Source organism: Pongo pygmaeus, chromosome 20 (genome assembly GCF_028885625.2).
Source record: "Pongo pygmaeus isolate AG05252 chromosome 20, NHGRI_mPonPyg2-v2.0_pri, whole genome shotgun sequence".
Taxonomy (NCBI): Eukaryota; Metazoa; Chordata; class Mammalia; order Primates; family Hominidae; genus Pongo; species Pongo pygmaeus.
In genome coordinates this window covers 36,379,442-36,401,023 of record NC_072393.2, presented here as the reverse complement: position 1 = coordinate 36,401,023, position 21,582 = coordinate 36,379,442, and positions in this window count along the sequence as shown.

The following is a 21,582-nucleotide window of genomic DNA, read 5'->3' as shown; positions in this document are numbered from 1 at the left end:
CAACAACTATAATACATTTAGACCACGGAATACTACTCAGCCATAAAAAGGAACAAACGCTGGATACGTGCATGGATGAATCTCACTCACAGGCATGCTAAGTGAAAGAAACAGGACAGGAAACAAATGCATTCTGTATGATTCAATTTATATTAAGTTCCAATTATATTAAAACAGAAAAAAAACCATATCTGTAGAGATAGAAATGAGGCCAGTGGTTAACTGGAGCAGGGGCTGGGACGGAGGTCATTGACTTTAAGAGGCAAGAGGACGATTTCTGGAAAGATGGAAGCATTCTGTGTCTTGATCAGGCTGGTGGTTGCATGAGTGTGTACTTTGTTCAAATGCCATTGACCTGTACATTTAAAATGTGTGTATTTTGCTATTTGAAACTAAACCTGCACAATGTTGATTTTTAAAATAAGGCGTTTAAAATAAACATTTGAATTTCAGGATTGCCTTGGAAAGCCACATGTGGGAATACTGGGCAAGTAATCCTACTTAACCACAGCCAGGTGGAGCTGAGCTACAGCCACCCTGTTCAGATTGGACCAGCCTCTCACCAGGCTCTCACACACCCTCCCTTTTTGTTCATTTATACTATCTGTCAGATCACTGCTTGTTGGCCTCTGCTGTTTAAAAAGCGTTCATTTATTCATTGACTTTTTTTTCAGCCAGCAATTACTCATCAAACATGTCCTCGATTCTCTGGACTGGCGATTTCTTCTACGTGGGAGCAATCCCCTCTTCATTTGAGCAGCAGGGATGGAGAGAACCCACCACATTCTTGGAGAAGGCTGTGGCATTTTACAGATGCTCCCCCAGGGTTAGCTGGCTCTAGCTCAGGGGCAGGAGGCAACCTGCTTTGGCTCCCTTTGAATAAGGGAGATAAGCCAAGAAGGAGGTAACATTTCCCTTTATTCTCACCATCCCTGATTCTTAGGCCTTTTCCCCAAGACCAGCTCTAGGGCAGAGGAGCCTGTGACTGAGAGCATTACAGAGACCCAATCAGGGCATATAAATCAGGGTCTGGAATTAAAGAAAAGTGGGATTTTTATAAAATAGATTATCATTGTATGGCTTTGGCGATATAGATCAGTCAGGTGTAGCTAAAGTGTGAAGTGAATGCCCTTAAATCAAAACATTTTCCTTAGGAATTGCTAGGCACGACTTGTGAAGCTGCTATAGGATCCGTAAGCTCCGGTTGGAGTTATGTAAATCCATTTCCTCCCCTATAAAGCAACTGAATGTTTTAACTAAATCTAATTCTTAAAATAATGATTTCTGAATCAAAACTTTGCTGGGAAGATTTACAGGCAAGTTTTATAAATCAGAGGCAAGATATATAACTCAGATAGTGAGAAGTGCAGATTTATAAATCCAACTTGTAAATCAGGAGAAAAAAACATCATGTTTTACACTAAATAATATTTTTACAAATGGCACCTCATACATCATGCAATTGCCACAAATCTTTCACAGTGGAGTCAGGCTACATAATACAAGGCTGAATCACAAAGGAAATTGAGGCCTGGGTGGTGAAGTTGGGATCGAGGCATGTGGGTTTGGAAAAATGCTCCTGTAAGCACCTAATCAATGTAGATCAGCCAGGGGCTTTGGCATCAGACTCAGGTAAGTTTGTAATTCCCCTCGGCCTCCTGAGAGCTGAAAGCGTGGGAGAATCACATCACCATCCCACCATCCAGCTCTCAGTTTTCTTTCTCTATGAATCCCAGGCAATAATCTCTTTGCCAATGGATTGTTGTGAGCTTTAAATGAGATGCTATCTGTATAGCACTTAGCTTGGGGTCTGGAAAAAACCAAGTGCTTAATAAATGTCAGTTTTCTATTAATATATTATCATCTTCATTATTATTGTGATCATCCTCATTATTATTATTTTTAGTCCATATCACTTTTCCATCCCATGACTCATAAAACAAGCAGTGATGGGGGCCGTGAGCGGTGGCTCACGCCTGTAATCCCAGCACTTTGGGAGGCCGACGCTGGAGGATCACGAGGTCAGGAGATCTAGACCATCCTGGCTAACATGGTGAAACCCTGTCTCTACTAAAAAGACAAAAAAATTAGCCAGGTGTGGTTGCGGGCGCCTGTAGTCCCAGCTACTCGGGAGGCTGAGGCAGGAGAATGGCGTGAACCCGGGAGGCAGAACTTGCAGTGAGCCGAGATCGCGCCACTGCACTCCAGCCTGGGCAACAGAGCAAGACTCCGTCTCAAAAAAAAAAAGGAAAAAAAAAAAAAGCAGTTATGGGAAGCAGGGTAGTGATGGGGCTGCTGACTCCAGGACCGTGGCCCTGAGAGGTGGGTTGTCCTCTCCTAGCTCAGCTGCATTTAGGTCTCACCACTTTCCCCACCAACTCCCCAATTTTTGGCTGTAAGAATTTCCCCGAAAAAGCTTCCTGAAGACCATTTTTTGATATCTGACTTCTTTGCAGAATTTAAATAAAAGTTAATGTTTTTAAGAATCTTGTTACAAAAAGTAATACATTTTTATTGCAGAATATTTGAGGAATAATGAAAATCACCAATACTTTTGCCACCCAGAGATAATCACTGATAACTTTTTGGTTATCCTCTTAAAGTCTTTTTCTATGCATATATTTACATACATACATTTTTTAAAAACAAAAAAATGAGACGTACAGATGGGTTTGAAACTTTTTTCCCCATTTAACTATATATTGTGAACCTTTTCTGAAGTCACCACATAATTCTCAGTATGGTTTTTTTTATGACCTTGGATTATAATGCACCATAATTTATTTAAGCAGCTGCATATTTTCAGACGTTTATTTTGTTTTTAATTTTTTGCTTTTATAAACAACCTTCCAGGGAACATTTTAAAATAAATTTCTGCAGTTATTTATGATTATTTTCTGAGGATAAATTCCTAGAAGAGGAATTGCTGTGTAAATGAACTATGCATATTTTTAAGAATTTTGCCAAGTTACCATGTAGAACAACTGTATCACTTTAGGATCATCCTAGCAATCTGTGGGTGCCCATTTTCCCAGGCTCTACATAATCTTTTCTTTTTTAGAAAATGTCAGTGTAATAGCTGGAAAATTGTGTTTCACTATTGTTTCAGTTTGCACATCTTTGACAGCTTGCAAAGTTAAACATTTTTTCATATTTTTGCTGTTAGTACTTCCTTTGTGAATTTTCTAATCATGTCTTTTGTCCACATTGACATTTCAGAGACTTAAGAATGTAAACCCTTTGTTACATACATTGCAAGTTTCTTTTTCCAGTTTCCTATTTGCTCTTAGATATAGTTATGGCAGAATATTTGAATTTACATGTGATCAATTTCATCAATATTTTACTTTATGGTAATACACTACTTAAAAGATTTTCCCATTACAAGATCAGATAAACATGCACCTATATTTCCTTCTAGTTCATTTGTATATGTACTTTTAAATTTATAATCCACTTGACATTTATTTTGGGATGTGGTGTGAAGCAGTGATGAATCAATTTATCTTTAGTGTTTCACAGTTGTCCCCGCATCATTTCCCCCAGAGACTTGAAAAAGCTGTCCTATTACGGAATAGATTCTTAAGGTTCTTTCTACCTGCCCATCCTTGGTCCAATAACATTCTATTTTAATTGTCGTAGTTTTAGAATCTATCTTAATGTCCATGCAAATGTTTCTAATCTTTCTGTTTGATCAAACTTTACTTGATTATTTTATTCATTTATTCTTCCAGACAACATTTAGAATCATTTTGTCAGGTTTCAAAGAAAACTTTATTAAAATTTGGATTGGAATTATAATAGACTTATACACAAATTGAGGCAATGGCCCCCTTACAATGTTTAGTCTTCTTTTTCAGGAATGTGCATGCACCACTCTAATTTTACCCTTCTCATATCTCGTTCTATAAAACTCCCTTCTAAAACCACTGGGTCAGGACAGCATCCCAATCAGGTAGGACTAATATTTCCGGACTCAGTTTCACTCAAATTTGGAAACCACAGGTCTGTTTTGAGGAAGGAGGAGATGGAGACAGGTTAGGATCTAAGATTAGAGTGGCGAGGTAGTGCATGCCCCTCCTTTCAGAACACTCACTTCCAGGAAGGTTCTGTAGGAAACTTCAAATACCAAGGTCTACAGATGACCCTGCAGTCATTGACTCATATATGACCCTTCTGTGCAGGCTTTGCTTAACATCCTGGCAGCATCGGTAAAGATTTTTATTTAAAATCTGAACACCACTCTCTGCAATCTGCCCATGGGAAGGTGCTAGTAACCTTCAGTGTTCAAATATCCCAGCTCAAGGAAGAAAGTTTGACCCTAAGCTTCTGATTGAAACACAATAAAGCAAATAATGATTGAAAAATAAGACACATATTCTTGGGAACCATGCTGATATTGTCTCTAATAATTTTTTTTTTTTTTTGAGACAGGGTTTCACTCTGTCACTCAGACTGGAGTACAGTGGTGTGATCTCAACTTACCATAACCTCTGCCTCTGGGGCTCATGTGATCCTCCCACCTCAGCCTCTGGAGTAGCTGGGACTGCAGGCATGCACCACCATGCCTGGCTAAATTTTGTAATTTCTGTAGACATAGGGTTTCACTATGTTGCCCAAGCTGGTCTTGAACTCTTGGGCTCAAGCAATCTGCCCACCTTGACCTCCCGAAGTGCTGGGATTACAGGTGTGAGCCACCACACCCAGCCTCAAATAGAATTTTTATTGGTGAATTCAGGAATTACAAGAGCGTCAATAATGTCTGCTTACTCAACTTGGCAATGCTCCCTCTACTCTCCTTCCAGCTCCCCAGTGAAGCACGGCCTTGTGCACCATAAGCAGATTTGAAGTTTAAGAAGATGACTCTAGATGTTCCACGGAGAATGTTGGGAGTGAGAGTGGCCATGGGAAGACCCACTGGGAGGCTGTTGAGTTGCCCAGGTGAGATGATGGTTTTATGGACTTGTTGGGGGCCTGTGCTGATGGAGGGAAGGAACCAGAGTTTACACATATGTTGGTCATAAAAATAAATCAATAAGATTTGATGATGGCACTAGAGAAGGGAGATGTCCAAGATGATTCCAAGGTTTCTGGCAAAAGAAACTGGATGGTTGCTGAGATTTGAAGGGTGGAGTAGGCATAGATTTGGGGACAGCAGGGATAGGACTGCCCGGAGCTGAGTTCAAGGCATGCTTGTGTAAATCCTGGATGTCGTGTCATTAAGTGAGAGAAACCTACCTCCAACTCTCCTGAGTGAAAAAGAAGAGTTTTGGGGTATACAATAGAAAGCCCACAGGTGGAACAGACTTTCAGCCCCGGGTGTTCAACATTGGCATTAAGGATCTCTCTCTTCTTCCCTCCCATCCTCTCTTTCTTCCCCCTTCTGTTGCTGTAAGCTGTGCTTTCACTGTGCTGCCTTTCTCCTCTAGCAGGCTCTCCCTAAGTTTGGTGGCAGAGTTGGCCCAGTCTCCTCACGCTTCTATTCTATTCTACCAGCATAGCAATCCCAGTGAGAAAATAGGGTTTTTTTCCTCCTCAAATTGTGTCAGCAAAATTTGTTGGGTGTGAATGGTCTTGACCCACTTTTGACTCAGTAAATCTCTTTATACCAATCTGATTCTGGGTAGATCTGTCATATGACCAGACAATTTTGAAAAGGTATTTGGGCTAGGCGTGGTGGCTCATTCCTGTAATCCCAGCACTCTGGGAGGCTGAGATGGGTGGGTGGCTTGAGGTCAGGAGTTCGAGACCAGCCTGGGCAACATAGTGAAACCCCATATCTACTAAAAATACAAAAAGTTATCCAGGCATGGTGGCACAGGCCTGTAGTCCCAGCTACTTGAGAGGCTGAGGCACGAGAATTGCTTGAACCTGGAAGGCTGAGTTTGCAGTAAGCCAAGATGGCACCACTGCACTCCAGCCTGGGTGACAAAGAGAAACTCCATTTAAAAAAAAAAAAAAAAGAAAGAAAGAAAGAAAGAAAAGAAAAAGAAAAAAGAAAAGGTATCTGCAAGGGATAGTTCTCTAAAAGCAAAAAATAAAATAAAAATAAGGAAATAAACAGATTGGACAGACAAATCGCAGATGCCTATATCTGCTAATATATGTGACCTTAAAATTTATTGTCTAAGATGTTTTTGAGTCTGAAAGGGGTGCTGTGACTACTTATGCCAGGACACCACATGTAAATAGAGACTTCCCAGAGCAAATGAAGACATATGGTCACCTTATGTCTTGAACACAGGGTGTTCAAGTAGAGATGTTGACTAGTGGTTGGTGCTCAGATGGAAGGCAAGAATGGAATATAGGATTTAGAGCGGTTAGCAGGGAAGTTCTGATAGAATGGTGTATTAGTCCATTTTCACGCTGCTGATAAAGACATACCTGAGACTGGGTAATTTACAAGCAAAAAATGGTTTAATGGATTCACAGTTCCACGTGGCTGGGGAGGCCTCACAATCATGGCAAAAGGCAAAAGGCACACCTTACATGGTGGCAGGGAAAGAGAAAATGAGAACCAAGCAAAAGAGGAAACCCCTTATGAAACAATCAGATCTTGTGAGACTTGTTCACTACCATGAGAACAGTGTGGGGGAAACCACCCTTATGATTCAGTTATCTCCTACCGGTTCCCTCCCACAACACATGGGAATTATAGGAGTTACAATTCAAGATGAGATTTGGGTGGGGACACAGACAAACCATATCGAATGGTATGGGAAGAAGTGGAATTGAAAGAGTTGAAAGAGTGGGTTGAAGATTGAAAGGAGGTGAGGAATTGGGGACAGCATCATATGGACATATCGCTTTTTTTTTTTTAAGATGGAGTCTTGCTCTGTTGCCCAGGGTGAAGTGCAGTGGCATGAGGTTGGCTCACTGCAACCTCCACCTCCTGATTCCAGCGGTTCTCCTGCCTCAGCTTCCCAAGTAGCTGGGATTACAGGTGCCCATTAACACATCCTGCTCATTTTTGTATTTTTAGTAAAGGCAGGGCTTCACCATGTTAGCCAGGATGGTCTCAAACCCCTGACCTCAAGCAATCCGCCCGCCTTGGCTTCCCAAAGTGCTGGGGTTACAGGCATGAGCCACCGTGCCCAGCTGACACACCACTTTTAAGCCAGATTGGGAAAGGTAAGGAGATAAGGCAACAGCAGGAGGAAAATGAGTGAGAGCAAAGGAAATGAATTTTAAGACTGGGAGACTAGTGGAAACTGTAAGCAAAGGAATAGATATCTGTTGATGGAAACCATCAGAAGGCAGGAGGGGAAAGGCCCCTCAGGAAGGAGAAGGGTGAACTTCACCTTTGTAACTGGAGGAAGGTGGGGGAGGATGGGGATGTGCAAATGGGCCGATAGATTCTGTCGTGCAAGAAAGAGATGCTCCTGTTCCTATGTGATGGCTTCTCATTTTTCCATAAAGTGCAAGACAAGGCTGTATGCCAAGATTGGGGTTTGAGGCCATAAGATGGGTTGAACATGTTGCTGTGGCAAAAGGGCTGGTGAACGAAATGCACCAAGACTGTTGGGCAATGTGACAGGCTGAGATGTGTGTGGCAATGTGAGCCAGCTATGGATTGCAGCGTCTCTGGCAAGGCTGGGGGACATGTATTCAGCTCATTCCCCTAGGCTTGTTTGCAGACCACTCCTTTCATTTCCCGGGACTTCAAAGAGATTGTCACATCTCCACCATCTGAGGCTGACTCTGGGGCCAGGCTTCCTATAATGCAATTCGGGATGCTCAAATGATCATGCTCTATGGGCACCTGAGGTAACATGGCCTCACTTCTAAATGAATGGCAGCATTTGCATGAAGGAAAAACATTTTTAATGCCCCCTTTTCTGATTTAGGAGGTTGCTGAAGTCAGGGTGCAGTAGAATTTGCCGTAACTCACAGGTCTGGCCTCCTCTTCTCCAGAGGCCTCCAGCCAGCACATTGCAGTGTTCAGAAGCTGCTCCTGGGTGCTCAGGGGGAACGGGGCCCTGGGGCTTTTAGGCTGTACATAAAAGCTGAAGCCTTTGTGTGTTCATCCTGGCTGGTAATTTGCCATTTAAGAAATTCACGTTGGACTTTATCACCTCCAGCCCTTGAGCACAATGTCTTTTCTTGATAGAAAGCTGGTGAATCAAATAAAGTTTTTAAATGAAAATATTATAAAAGAAAATTTTGGTGGATTCCCCTTGTTTCATTGTTTTTAATTTTTTCTAGCACCAACATAAAAGGATTTCTCTTTGGTACATAAACTACTCACTGGGGCTGCTGAATAGCAATGATATGATTTAATATCTGGAGTGTCCTCCAGCCCTAAGGCTAGAGTATTAGAATTGGAGGTAGCATTGACCCACCATGTCTGGCTTCTGTGAGGTCCTATGCCATCCACATAGATCAGAATGATTAATACATAAGAGATTATGTCCTGGGAGACATGGATGGAGACATCATTGGAGTGGTTGTCTTCACAGCAAACGTCACTTGAAACTTCCTTTTCCCCCTTCAGAATACCAACGTGATTATGCATTGAGCTGTTGCTATTTACAGATATCTTAGCACAGAGAGCATTACACAGCCAATGACACAGAATTACAACCATCTAGACATATGGTTTGGATAAACAAAGCACAAAGCACAAATTAACCATGGTTGACTATAACTCCCGCTCTCTACTCCCCAGGGAGGGACTTTCGTGAAACTCCCAGTTGGAGAAAGCAATACATATCACAAAGTAGAGTGCATACAGCATGGTTTAGACAAATGCTAAACCTTATTTAATGCTTTTCATGGTGCCAGAACACAATGGCACCAACCTGTCTAGCAAAAGTTATATCTCCGTGCCAGTTTCCTGTAAATAGTAACTGTACTCCTACCGGATTCCATGCCTGTGTGCTCCAAGGCCAAAGAATGCCTTTCATTTTTCATCACCTTGCTTCTACTTCCTGTGTGCAAAGGCCTGGTTGCCGCATGCATCTGGATGTTAGAGCTGCAAGGAGTTGGACGCAAGTAGCCTCCTCTGAGTAAACACCCTTCAACTTCCACTGTGGTCCTTCCCCTCACTGAGTGGCCCATGCTAGTCTATAGGGAAGAACCCCCATCACCCCCACCCCCGCTCCAGCTAGGACAGTCAAGGCCTGAGCTCATCCAACCCCACGGGTGCCATTAGGAGTGGGCGGATTCTATTTGCTGGCAGTCAGCATTCCCCCCACTTCCCATATTTTATCTTCCATGAGAAATTCTTCCAGGACAGGAAACTTTCTGTGTGAGGTCCTTGGCCCCATCATTGACACACGAACCTTATAAACTTTGTTTGACAATAAAGAGTATAATATTTGCTTTTCATAATACATGTGCATCGCTTTCCAAAGGAGAGAGCAAAATAAATAAATAACTGGAGTGAAAGGCTTCTACTTGGCTTGAACACTTGTACTGGAGTTTTTCAAAAGGAAAAAAAAATCCACAGAACACTTAGCTAAATATATACCTACTTTTTTTTCTTGTCTTTGGTGACTTTTCAGATGTACATTATGTATTTAGTTCTCCCTCTCTCTGTCACACACACACACACACACACACACACTCACATTATAAGAACTAAAATTAGAGTCCATCATTCACAGACCTACCTGGGAGAAGGTATACACATGTGGCCCCACAAATACAGAGGGCTCTACAGTGTCAGATAAGCCTTAAAGACTTAATATTTTATGAGTTGGTAAATCTTTGATTCTTATTATTTTATTAGCTGACCCTAATATTTCAAGTGTACACCAAAAACAAATTCTGCTCCATGAGATGAGCAGAGGAAAAATCTACAGGCTCAGATGTCCAAGAGAAACAGGGCTTCCATCAGTGTGACAGGGACATGGAATCTCTAATGCCCTCTCAACAGAAATCCTAGCCGCCAACCTCCTGAGCCCCATGGTCATCTTGAGTCAAGGGAATTGTGTGATATCCACTCAAGTGGCTTTGATGGCTTTCTTCTTGCGAAGGTTGGGCAGGCAGCGGGAGACTCGCTGACCCCTCATGGGTATTATTGACATGTCTTCTTGCTGTCATTTTCACATCTCATTTCTAACCCTCTGAAGTGAATAAGGAAGACTACTGAATCACTCTCTGTCATGTTTATATGGCAAAATAGAAATGGAGAAGGACAGGAGACGAGATTCCCAGGGCAAAGCTAATGGACTTACCAAGGCCACTTACCTGGATTCAATAATTCAAATTAACTCCATTCAATTCAGCAAATATTTTCTGAGTACCTCCTATGAAGGAAGTCCCTGTGCTAAGCCCCGTAGAAGATACAGAAAAGGAACTGAAGCTGAAGCTCCAGTCCAGAGGGGGAAACATTTAAGGGTAAAATATTCCTGAGAGCATGGAAGCTGGAGAGGGACAGGAGGTCCTGAAGGGAGGAGGAATCCATTCTGATTAGTACTGGGGAACAGGAAGATGGGAACCTTGACTTTACTCCAGAGCCTTTGAAAGTTTTTCCAAGTCTAGGAAGGTTGTGAAGTGTGTACCAAGTCTCAGTCCTACTTGTCTCTTTTCATCTCAAGAGTCAAGTGAAAATATCTTCAAGCATATTGAAAATAACATCTGGTCACATGCGTTTGACTGACCCCATTCCCACTGTGGACTCCAATATATACTGGATGTGTTTCATTTTGCTTCTATGTAAAACAGATTCTACTAGCCCATAAAGAGGGATTTTACGTTTAGTCTTCTGTGGCGTTCATTAGTAACATGTTCCATATGCACTTACAGATGTACATTCTATAAATTGGAATTCTTACAGTCTAGCTATAGATGAAGAAAATTCATGGGAAATCTCTATGAGGCTCAAAGAATGGATGGGAAGGGTAAGGACCCTGGCTTAAAATAGACTGCAACCAAGGTATAGCTGGGGTCCAGGCAAACTCAACCACATGCACTGTCAGGGGAGCATGAGCTCCAACCACTTCCTGACCTCATGTCACTGTACTCCAGATTCAAAGTCCTGGGGCTGAAGAGAGGCTGGTTGCAAAGGTCCCATTCTTGACACCTTGGCTTGCAGTCTTACAAGACCCAAGACAGACGGCGAGGTAAACCTTTCACCTTTCAGAAGCACATTAGGATGCTATTATTGAAAGTAAGGTGAAGGGATTATGAGTCACCAAGCCACCAGGAAGTGCACCATAGTTAGTGGGCCAGATACCGTGTTAATGCTAAGATAATAAACTCATGGATGCTGAAGCCCAGTGACAGGCCACCATTTTGTGTTAGGGAGTAGACATGTAAATAACTCACCACCAAACATGGAAGAAGAGAAAGCATTACAGGAGAGGGGAGGTGAAGAAGGAACTCCAAGGGAGGTTGGAGGAGAGACAGTGGTTTCTATTCAATGTGCCCAGCTAACCTTCAGATGATATCGTGGTGATGCTGTGGAAGGAATGTGGAGTGTATCTGATGACCTCGGGCACATGGCTGAGGCCGGGAGTGGATTTAGGTCAGCCACCAATTTGACATAAGGAGAACTGCACATCCATGTTGGAGTTATGACGTGTGTTTTCTGTTGACTTTGATTTGAAGACACCCCACCACCTATTCCATGACACTCTTGTGTCTCAAAAAAGTGTTTTTCAAGGTATGTGTATAACTGCACTCATACACATGCACATATCTATTGGAAACCCTGGCCTAAATTGGCTTTCTATCCACCACCAAAAGAATTCAGCATCCTTTTCTTGAGTTTTCATTGCACTTTTCCGTTACCTCTAATGCTACACCTGCCATGTTAAATTAAAATTATATTTTGCAGATAATATCTTGTCCATCATGGCATCCCCTGTGCCTGGCATAGTACCTGATACCTAGGAGGCATGTGACAGATGTTGGGTGAATGTACATAGTTGAGCATACACATCTCTAATCTTAGTCTTGTTACTGCTGGTGATAATAAACATTTGTAATTAGGCATTTTAACTAGTTTGGCATCTATGCTGTTCTTATGTAACTACTTTTGGTGGATTTGCCTGTTGCTTTCCGTAGCTGCCTCAAAAGGAAGTGGTGCACATTTCAGTCTTCATTGAAATTTCAATTCTGGAGTCATAAATATTGCTATGTGCTCACCAAAATCTGTTCCTTCATCTTTCTGAGCACACAGCTAGACTACATTTCCCAGCCTCCTTTGCAGTGAGGTGTGGCCATGTGACTAAAGGAAATGAAGTGCACCACTTCGCAGACTGGCCCTTTAAAAACCTACCCTGTGATCATCCTTCCTTACCTGCCAGCTGAATAGAAAGGGCGCCAAGGCTCTAGCTACTAATAGCCACTAATCATATGTGGCTATTTAAATTTGAATTAATTTAAATGAAATAAAAATGAGAGAAAAAGAACTATCACAGTCCCAAGTACTCTTGATTTCTTCCCTTCCCCAACCCAATGAAATAAAAATAAAATGTGAAATTGAAGTTAGATGAGACTCAAAATACATATATAGAGAGACAAGGGGCAGTGAGAGACCTCAGCTTGCTGTCTGACTTACAACCTGTCGCACTTCACTTATTCATCTCTTTACCTTTCTCCTGCAAGTCTCCCATACCATCATGGGGCAACTTTTGGATGACAGATAACTGGATTTCAATCTTGCCTCTGGCATTTCCTTGCTATGTGATTATTGTGTTTTTATTTAATGTTTCCAGGCCCCTGTTCCTTCCTCTTAAAGTTGTAGCCGATGCTTCTCACTTCAGTAATCAGTTCGACAAAAATAACATACACCAACGTGGCATAGTTATGGTTCCTCTTAAATCTGTCTCTCCATTTTTATTTCATACAGATATCCAGTTGTTCTACCACTGTTTGTTGAAAACGATTTTCTCCACCATCCATCCACCTTGGCCTTGGCAAGGTAAATGGATAGTGGGAGAAATCGTCTTTAATTGATTTTTTCCAAGAGATCAATTGAAGACTATTGATCAAATTGATCAAATAATCAATTGATCAATTGGTCTTTCCAAAGATCAATTGAATATATATATTTTAATGTAATCAAATTCCATATATATTCAATTATATACTTATACACATTCCAGATATATTCAGTATACATTTTGAATATACATATATATTTTTTATATATATACATATATATATCTATACACATATATATTCACTTCTGGACTCTATTCTGTTTGTTCCATTAATTCGGTGGACTATTCATAAGCTAATAGAACTGTCTTAATTACTTTCCCTAATTTAAATACCATAAAATAAGTCCTGAAATGAGATAATAAAGGTTCTTCAATGTTTTTCTTCTTTAAAAAATTAAATAAAATTAAAAATTTGATTCTGCCATTGCACAGGCCACATTTCAAGTGCTTCATAGCCATACATCTTTAGTGGCTATTGTATTGGACAAGGAAGTATAGAACATTTCCATCACCGTAGAATATTCTACTGGCCAGAACTGCTCTAAAAGACGGTAAAATCACAACAGAGAGAGAAGCCAAGTCACTGAACAGTGCTTGAAGCAAACTTCTCACTGCCATCATTACCACTGATTGGACTTTATAAGAAAAATGAACTTCTGCTGTGTTGAGCCCTTTGGATTTAGGGGTTTATTTATTCACAGTAGCTACTGAGTCATTCTCTGATACAGAGGTCATAGGTCAAGACATGGAATCATTTTGTTCACCTGTCTCTCCATAGGCAGTGAAAAACAAGCTCCACTGGGAGAAGTGTCTTTTCTGAGAGCAGAGAACTAATGAATTTTTGGGGTCCAATCCAGAAACACTGATTTTATACGTATGGTGAAAGCATACAGGCCTCACTGTCAGCTTCGAAGAACTTCCCTTAAGTCTTTAGAGCCTGAAGATATGCACATCTCACTCTGAGATGCAGCCTTACTAATGCTCTGGTACAAACATGCACCTGCAGAATCTCCTTCTGCAAGTAAGAACCTCCTGAGAGTCACAGTGTGGCAAAGACTGTAAAATTAATAGAAAAATTGGCAATGCTGCTGGATTACAATCCCACTATCTCAGACCATGGGGAGTGAAATTCCCAATGGGCCATGACACTTTAGAAAATAATGTTATAACAAATTTAAAGGTTTAAGTTAGAATCATACAGCATGTAGCCCTTTTACACTGGCTTCCCCCACCCCAATTAGTAACATACATTTAAGTTTTCTCCAGGCCTTTTTTATGGCTGATAGCTCATTTCTTTTTAGCTCTGAACAATATTCCATGGTCTGGATGAACCAGTTTATTTATCCATGGAACTACTGAAGGATGACTTGGTTGTTTCCAAGTTTTGGCAATTATTAATAAACCTATTACACATATCCACGTGTGAGTTTTTATGTAGACATATGTTTTCTCTTATCTTCGGTATATCTGGGAGTGAGACTGCAGGATGGCATGGTAAGAGTATATTTAGTTTTATAAGAAACGCCCAAATTGTCTTCCAAAGTGGCTGTTCCATTTTGCATTTCTACCAACAATGAATGAAAATTCCTGTTGCTCCACATCCTTGCCAGCATTTAATGTTGTCAGTGATCTCAATTTCAGCCATGCTAATAGATGTGTGGTGGCATCTCAGTGTTGCTCTAAGTTGTATCTCCCTAATGACATATGACATAGGACATCTTTTTATATAGGTATTTGCCATCTCTATCTTCTTTGGTGAGGTGTCTGCTAAGGTCTTTGGCCCATTTTTAAGCTGGATTGTTCATTCTGTGATTGTTGAGTTTTAAGTGTTCTTGTACACTTTGGATAGCAGGCCTTTTTCAGATAATATCCTTTGCAAATATTTCCTCCCAGTCTGTGGCTTGTCTTTCATTCTCTTGGCAGTGTCTTTCACAGAGGAGAAATTTTTAATTTTAATTAAGTCCAGCTTATCATTTCTTTCTTTCACGGAATGTGCCTTTGGTGTTGGATCTAAAAAGTCCTCACCAAACCCTAGGCCATCTAGATTTTCTCCTATGTTATCTTCAAGGAGTTTATTGTTTTGTGTTTTACATGCTTTACATACTGTATCATTCCAACTGTGTGACATTCTGGAAAAGACAAAATTGTAAAGATAGTGAAAAGACCAGTGGTTCTCAGGGGTTGAGGGGAGGAAGGGATGACAGGCAGAGCACAGAGGAGTTTTAGGGCAGTGACACTGCTTTGTAGGATTCTATAATGGTGGATACATGCCATTATGCATTGATCTAAACTCGTAGAATGCACAACACCAAGAGTGAACCCTCACGTAAACTATGGACTCTGGGTGATGGTGATGTGTTAGTGTAGTTCATCAGTTGTAACAAAAGGACCAACTGGTGGGGGCTGTCGATAATGGATGAGGCTGTGCATGTCAAATGCAGGGGGCACATGGGAAATCTCTGTACCTTCTGCTCAGTTTTGCTGCAAACCTAAAACTGCTCTAAAATAAAGTCTAGTTTTTTTTTTTTTTTTAAGGTAAATTACATTACGACCTCCCTTTTCTTAAAATCCATCCATAACATTTGCTTTGCACTTGACATAAATGTTTGTCCTTTGGAAGGGAGTTCTTGCCTTTCATCCTCCAGCCCCGCCCATCTCCTTGACCTCATCTTCTCCATCTCCCCCTTGTTCACCCCGTCGCCCTGCTCCAGCACCACTGGATTTCTTTCTGTTCCTTTAATGTTTGCACACAAGTTCCACCTTGGGCATTTGTCCTTGTTGTTCCTCTGCCCACAACATTCTGACACCAGCTGTCTCTGCCCCTTAACCCCAGCCATGCACACAGAGATTTTCACAGGCTGGTTGTGTCCTAGTGCTTCATGTCTCCATTCAAAAGCTGCCTCCTGGGCCGGGTGCGGTGGCTCATGCCTGTAATCCCAGCACTTTGGGAGACTGAGGCGGGCGGATCACCTGAGGTCAGGAGTTCGAGACCAGCCTGGCCAACATGGTGAAACATTTTCTCTACTAAAAATACAAAAATTGGTAAATTGGTCAGGCGTGGTGGCTCATGCTTGTAATCCCAGCACTTTGGGAGGCCGAGGCAGGCGGATCACAAGGTCAGGAGATCGAGACCATCCTGGCTAACATGGTGAAACCATGTCTCTACGAAAAACCAAAAAATAAAAAAATAAAAAAATAAAAAAATTGGCCAGGTGTGGTGGCGGGCACCTGTAGTCCCAGCTACTTGGGAGAGAGGCGGAGAATGGCATGAACCCGGGAGGCAGAGCTTGCAGTGAGCCGAGATCGCGCCACTGCACCCCAGCCTGGGTGACAGAGGGAGACTCCATCTCAAAAACAAAACAAAACAAAACAAAAATACAAAAATTAGCTGGGTGTGGTAGCACATACATGTAGTCCCAGCTACCCGGGAGGCTGAGGCAGGAGAACTGCTTGAGCCCGGGAGGTGGAGGTTGCAGTGAGCTGAGATTGCATCACTGCCCTCCAGCCTGGGTGACAGAGGGAGACTCTGTCTCAAAGAAAAAAAAAAAAAAAAAAAAGCTGCCTCCTGGGAAAGCCTTTCTGGTGATCTCAGGTGACTCTCATCCCTCCGTACCACACTGCCTTGTGTTACTGTCTCCTTAGCATGGCTATTAGGTCCCTCCTCTTGCAGCAAAGTGCTGTCTTCATGAGGCCAGGAGGCTTGCTGATAGGGGTCCTAGTTGTGTGCTCAGCTTGAGACATGGTGGGGGCTGGGAGCCCCCCCCAAAAGGCCTAAAATGAATTTCTTGAGTATTCTGGCAAACTAATTTTAAATATTTAAGAATGATTTGATGACCAGACATAACACCATCATAAAGAATGATATTTCGTGTATATACTTATACCATTGATATTTCTTGTATACACTTATACCATTGATGTTCTTTGATATTTCTTGTATACATATATACATACACCATCATAAAGAATGTGAGTTGTAAGTAATTGCATTGTAAGGTTTTTCTTTGAGAATTTGGTGATTTTCCTCCAAAATTATTAGAGTTTTTTTTTAAGCAAATTGGAAAACTCTACTATAGATCCTATATATAGAAAAAAATTATAATACCTTTTTTTTGAGACGGAGTCTCGCTTTGTCGCCAAGGCTGGAGTGCAGGGGCATGATCTCGGCTCACTGCAACCTCTACCTCCTGGATTCAGGTGCTTCTTGTGCCTCAACCTTCTGAGTAGCGAAGATTACAGTCATACGCCAGCACGCCTGGCTGATTTTTGTGTTTTTTAGTAGAGACAGGGTTTCACCATATTGGTCAGGCTGGTCTCGAACTCCTGACCTCAGGTGATACACCTGGTTTGGCCTCCCAGAGTGCTGGGATTACAGGTATGAGTAACGGCGCCCAACGTATAATAACTTTTTGTTGTCTTTCGTGGGGGGAATTTATATGCATGTGTATATAGTCATTTCCATGAGACAATCTTAATGCAGTAAATTTGTGGACTCTTAAGTTATAGAGGACAGCACCTTGTGAGTGTCACATTATGTACTTAAACCTTCAAATATAATTCCTTCAGCACAAAATTATTAATTCACTCTAATTACGTAATTGTTTGCATGAACAAGGATGTTTAGATAAGGCTAGCATTCCATAGGCTGATATTTCAGTTAAATTTCAGTTACCGACTGCAGGTGCCACTCTCTCAGATATGGAGATGTTAAATATATAAACCACGATTATTCTAAACTGCTTTCAAGATTACCCACTGAGCTGAGCCCATCATGAATATTTTGCCTACACAGGGTTGGTTTATTCAAAACAGTGGTATATTTAATTTTAGAATATATATGGAAAAGAGAGAAAGCTATTAGAAACTTTTTCTTTTTTTTTTTTTTTCTTCCGAGACAGAGTCTTCTCTGTCGCCTAGGCTGGAGTGTAGTGGTACGATCTCGGCTCACTGCAAGCTCCGCCTCCCGGATTCAAGCGATTCTCCTGCCTCAGCCTCCCAAGTAGCTGGGATTACAGGCACACACCACTATGCCCGGCTAATTTTTTTATTTTTAGTAGAGGCAGGGTTTCACCATGTTGGTCAGGCTGGTCTTAAACTCCTAACCTCGTGATCCACCCGCCTCAGCCTCCCAAAGTGCTGGGATTATAGGCATGAGCCACCACACCCGGCTTAGAATCTTTTTCTATAAATATTCCTATTAATGTAAAAAATTATTTTATTTTATGGTTAAAACAACACAGCTGGGACCAGCTATCTTCAGAGTTTTAATTTTTTAAAGCTCACATTTTTACCCTATTTCCGATATTTCTTGTATACACTTATACCATGGATATTTCTTGTATACACTTATACCATTGATGTTCTTTGATGTTTCTTGTTTACTCGTATAGCATTGATGTTATTTAAGATTATTTTATGGGTTCTGTGGACAGATGCTTCTAATTTAATGAGTATGTTTTCATTAAATTCATTTGTGTGGTTTACAATTTATGACAGATGATTCTGACTTCCCAGTGAGTGACAGCAATTTTCCTTTTTGAGTAAATTTATTTAAGTAAAGATCTGACTCATATTAAAAAAAAATATGAGTACAGGGTAGTATTGACATAACATGGTGCCGCAATTCTGAATGTGGTATCCAAATGACTAATGTCTGGGAAATGCTTGGAACACCTACACTGGAGATGTATAGCCAACCAACCGAATTTCTTAATTTTTGTATCAATATTTGGTACCTGCCAACTTCTTAAAAATTTTATTTTAATCCCCTCCTGCTTTGTTATATTCTTGGCAAAGAGGGAATGGTCTATGGATGAGGGTTGAATGCCTGATTCTTTTTTTTTTCTGAGACGGAGTCTCGCTCTGTCGCCCAGGCTGGAGTGCAGTGACCGGATGGATCTCTGCTCATTGCAAGCTCCGCCTCCCGGGTTCACGCCATTCTCCTGCCTCAGCCTCCCGAGTAGCTGGGACTACAGGCACCCGCCACTACGCCTGGCTAATTTTTTGTATTTTTAGTAGAGACAGGGTTTCACCGTGTTAGCCAGGATGGTCTCGATCTCCTGACCTCGTGATCCGCCTGCCTCGGCCTCCCAAAGTGCTGGAATTACAGGCGTAAGCCACCGTGCCCGGCCTGCCTGATTCTTTAGGAAATAAAGACAGGTCTTCAGGACCCCCACACTTAACCCTGGGATGTGAAAGTGATAAGGCTCAGTCAACTTAGGTGCAATGCCTTATCCGGGTATGAATGCAGTCTTTCCCTGAGCTGAATAAAGCTCAAGAATCAAAGACTCTGTTCTTGCTTTCTCAATCTGCTCTGTTGTCTCCACTCAGCTCACTTCCTAAGGAAAGGACTCAGGTATGGGGCAGAGTCACTTCCTGCACCACACTATCAGCAAACCTAGCTCCTCTTGGCTGGCTCAGGCCCTCTGGCTTCCCAGCTATGAGGTCACACCAGCTGAGAATTCAATGATCTGTCTTAACCACAGTGACTCATGCAGCCTCTGGTTACCCTGCGGCTGGGACCGAGTTCCTCTACAGGAAGACATATTTTAAATGATTACATGAATGACGGAGAGTGCACAGAGGGCTTTCAAAGATTTGGAACAACCAGTCGGAAGCGCCAAAACTTACCCAGGTTCTCAAACCTCATTTGGTTTGAGAATTAGAAGGACTGGTCCCGACGGGTGCTCTCTGACTACTGCCAAGAATCTCTCCTCCTTTCTAGCAGTGATGGCCTGGTGGCCACACTCAGCACAAGTTAACGATTCCAAGTGCAGGAAGAAGTAAGGAGTGAGAAATAAGAATAAAATAAAAAATAAAATCCCCCCAAACTGTCGCAATTTGAAAACTTTTCTGAAATCCTCAAAGGAAGATAATTGTCTAAACTCCAGGGGCAGCTCGAGGCTCAGAAAAAGAGTGTAGACTTACTCTAAAGAGAATGAGAGTGAGGACTCAGCACCAAATGTGTGCTAAGTGGCAGCACGCTCATTCCTTTCATGTAATCTGCTCCTCTCCTCCATTGCGTTTTTCTCTTTTAAATAGACTTTATTTCAGTTTTTGGTTCACAAGAGATACAGAGATTTCCCATATACCTCCTGTTGCTTACACATACATGCAGTCACCCCGTTACCAACATCTCCCACCAGGGTGGTACCTTTGTTACAACTGAGGAAACTACATTGACCCATAATCACCACCCAAAGTACATAGCTATGTCAGTGTTCCCTCTTGATGTTGTACATTCTATGGGTTTACACAAATTTACAAAGACATGGATCCACCATTACAGTATCCTATAGAGTAGTTTCACTGCCCTAAAATCTTCTGTGCTCTGTCTATTCATCCTTTCCTCCTTACCCCTGGACACCACTGATTTTTTTTTTTTGAGACAGAGTCTCGCTCTGTTGCTCAGGCTGGAGTGCAGTGGCATGATCTTGGCTCACTGCAACCTCTGCAGTGAGCAGAGTTCAAGCAATTCTCCTGCCTCAGCCTCCTGAGTAGCTGGGACTACAGGCACATGATGCCACGTCCGACTAATTTTTTTGTATTTTAGTAGAGATGGGATTTCACCATGTTGCCCAGGCTGGTCTCAAACATCTGAGTTCAGGCAATCCGCCCATCTCCGCCTCCCAAAGTGCTAGGATTATAGGCGTGAGCCACCGCACCCAGCCGATCTTTTTACTGTCTCCATAGTTTGCCTTTTCCAGAATGTCATATAGTTGAAATCGTACAGTATGTAGCCTTTTCACACTGGCTTCTTTCACTTTGTTATAGGCTTTTGAGATTCTCCCATGTCTTTTCATGGGTTGATAGCTTCTATCTTTACAGTGCTGAATAATATTCCATTGTCTGGGTGTACCACATTTTATTTATCCATTTGCCTACTGAAGGGAGTCTTGGGTGCTTTCAAGTATTAATACTTACGAATAAAGCTGCCATAAACAACCACGTGTCTTTTCAGCTCCTTTGGGTAAACATCAAGGAGTGGGATTGCAGGATGGTATGCTAAGAGGATGTTTAGTTTTGTAAGAAGCCACCAAACTGTCTTCCAAGTGGCTGTTCCATTTTGCATTTCCATCGGTACTGAATCAGAGTTCCCGTCACTCTACACCCTTGGAAGCACTGGGCGTTGTCAGTGTTCTCGATTTTGTCTATTTTAACAGGGGTGTAGTGGCATCTTATTGTTGTTTTGATTTGAATTCCCCTGATGATACATAATGAGAGCATTTTGCTTTTTATTTTTCTTTATTTATTTTTATTTTTGAGACACAGTTTCACTCTGTCACCCAGGCTGGAGTGCAGTGGCATGATCTTGGCTCACTGCAACCTCCGACTTACAGGTTCAAGTGATTCTCCAGCCTCAGCCTCCCGAGTAGCTGGGATTACAGGTGTGCACCACCACGCCCGGCTAATTTTTGCATCTTTTCAGTAGAGACAGGGTTTCACCATATTGGCCAGACTGGTCTCGAACTCCTGACCTCAAGTAATCCTCCTGCCTTGGCCTCCCAAATTGCTGGTATTACAGGTGTGAGCCATGGCATCTGGCCACTCTTTGCTTTTTTTGCTTTTTAACAAATTACACTAACTCAATATGTGTGGTAAGGGACTGCCCTAACATTTCACGGTTTTATCTCAAAATTTCCTACGGTATCAAAAAGGAAAAAAAAAAAAAAAGAGAAAAGCTTGA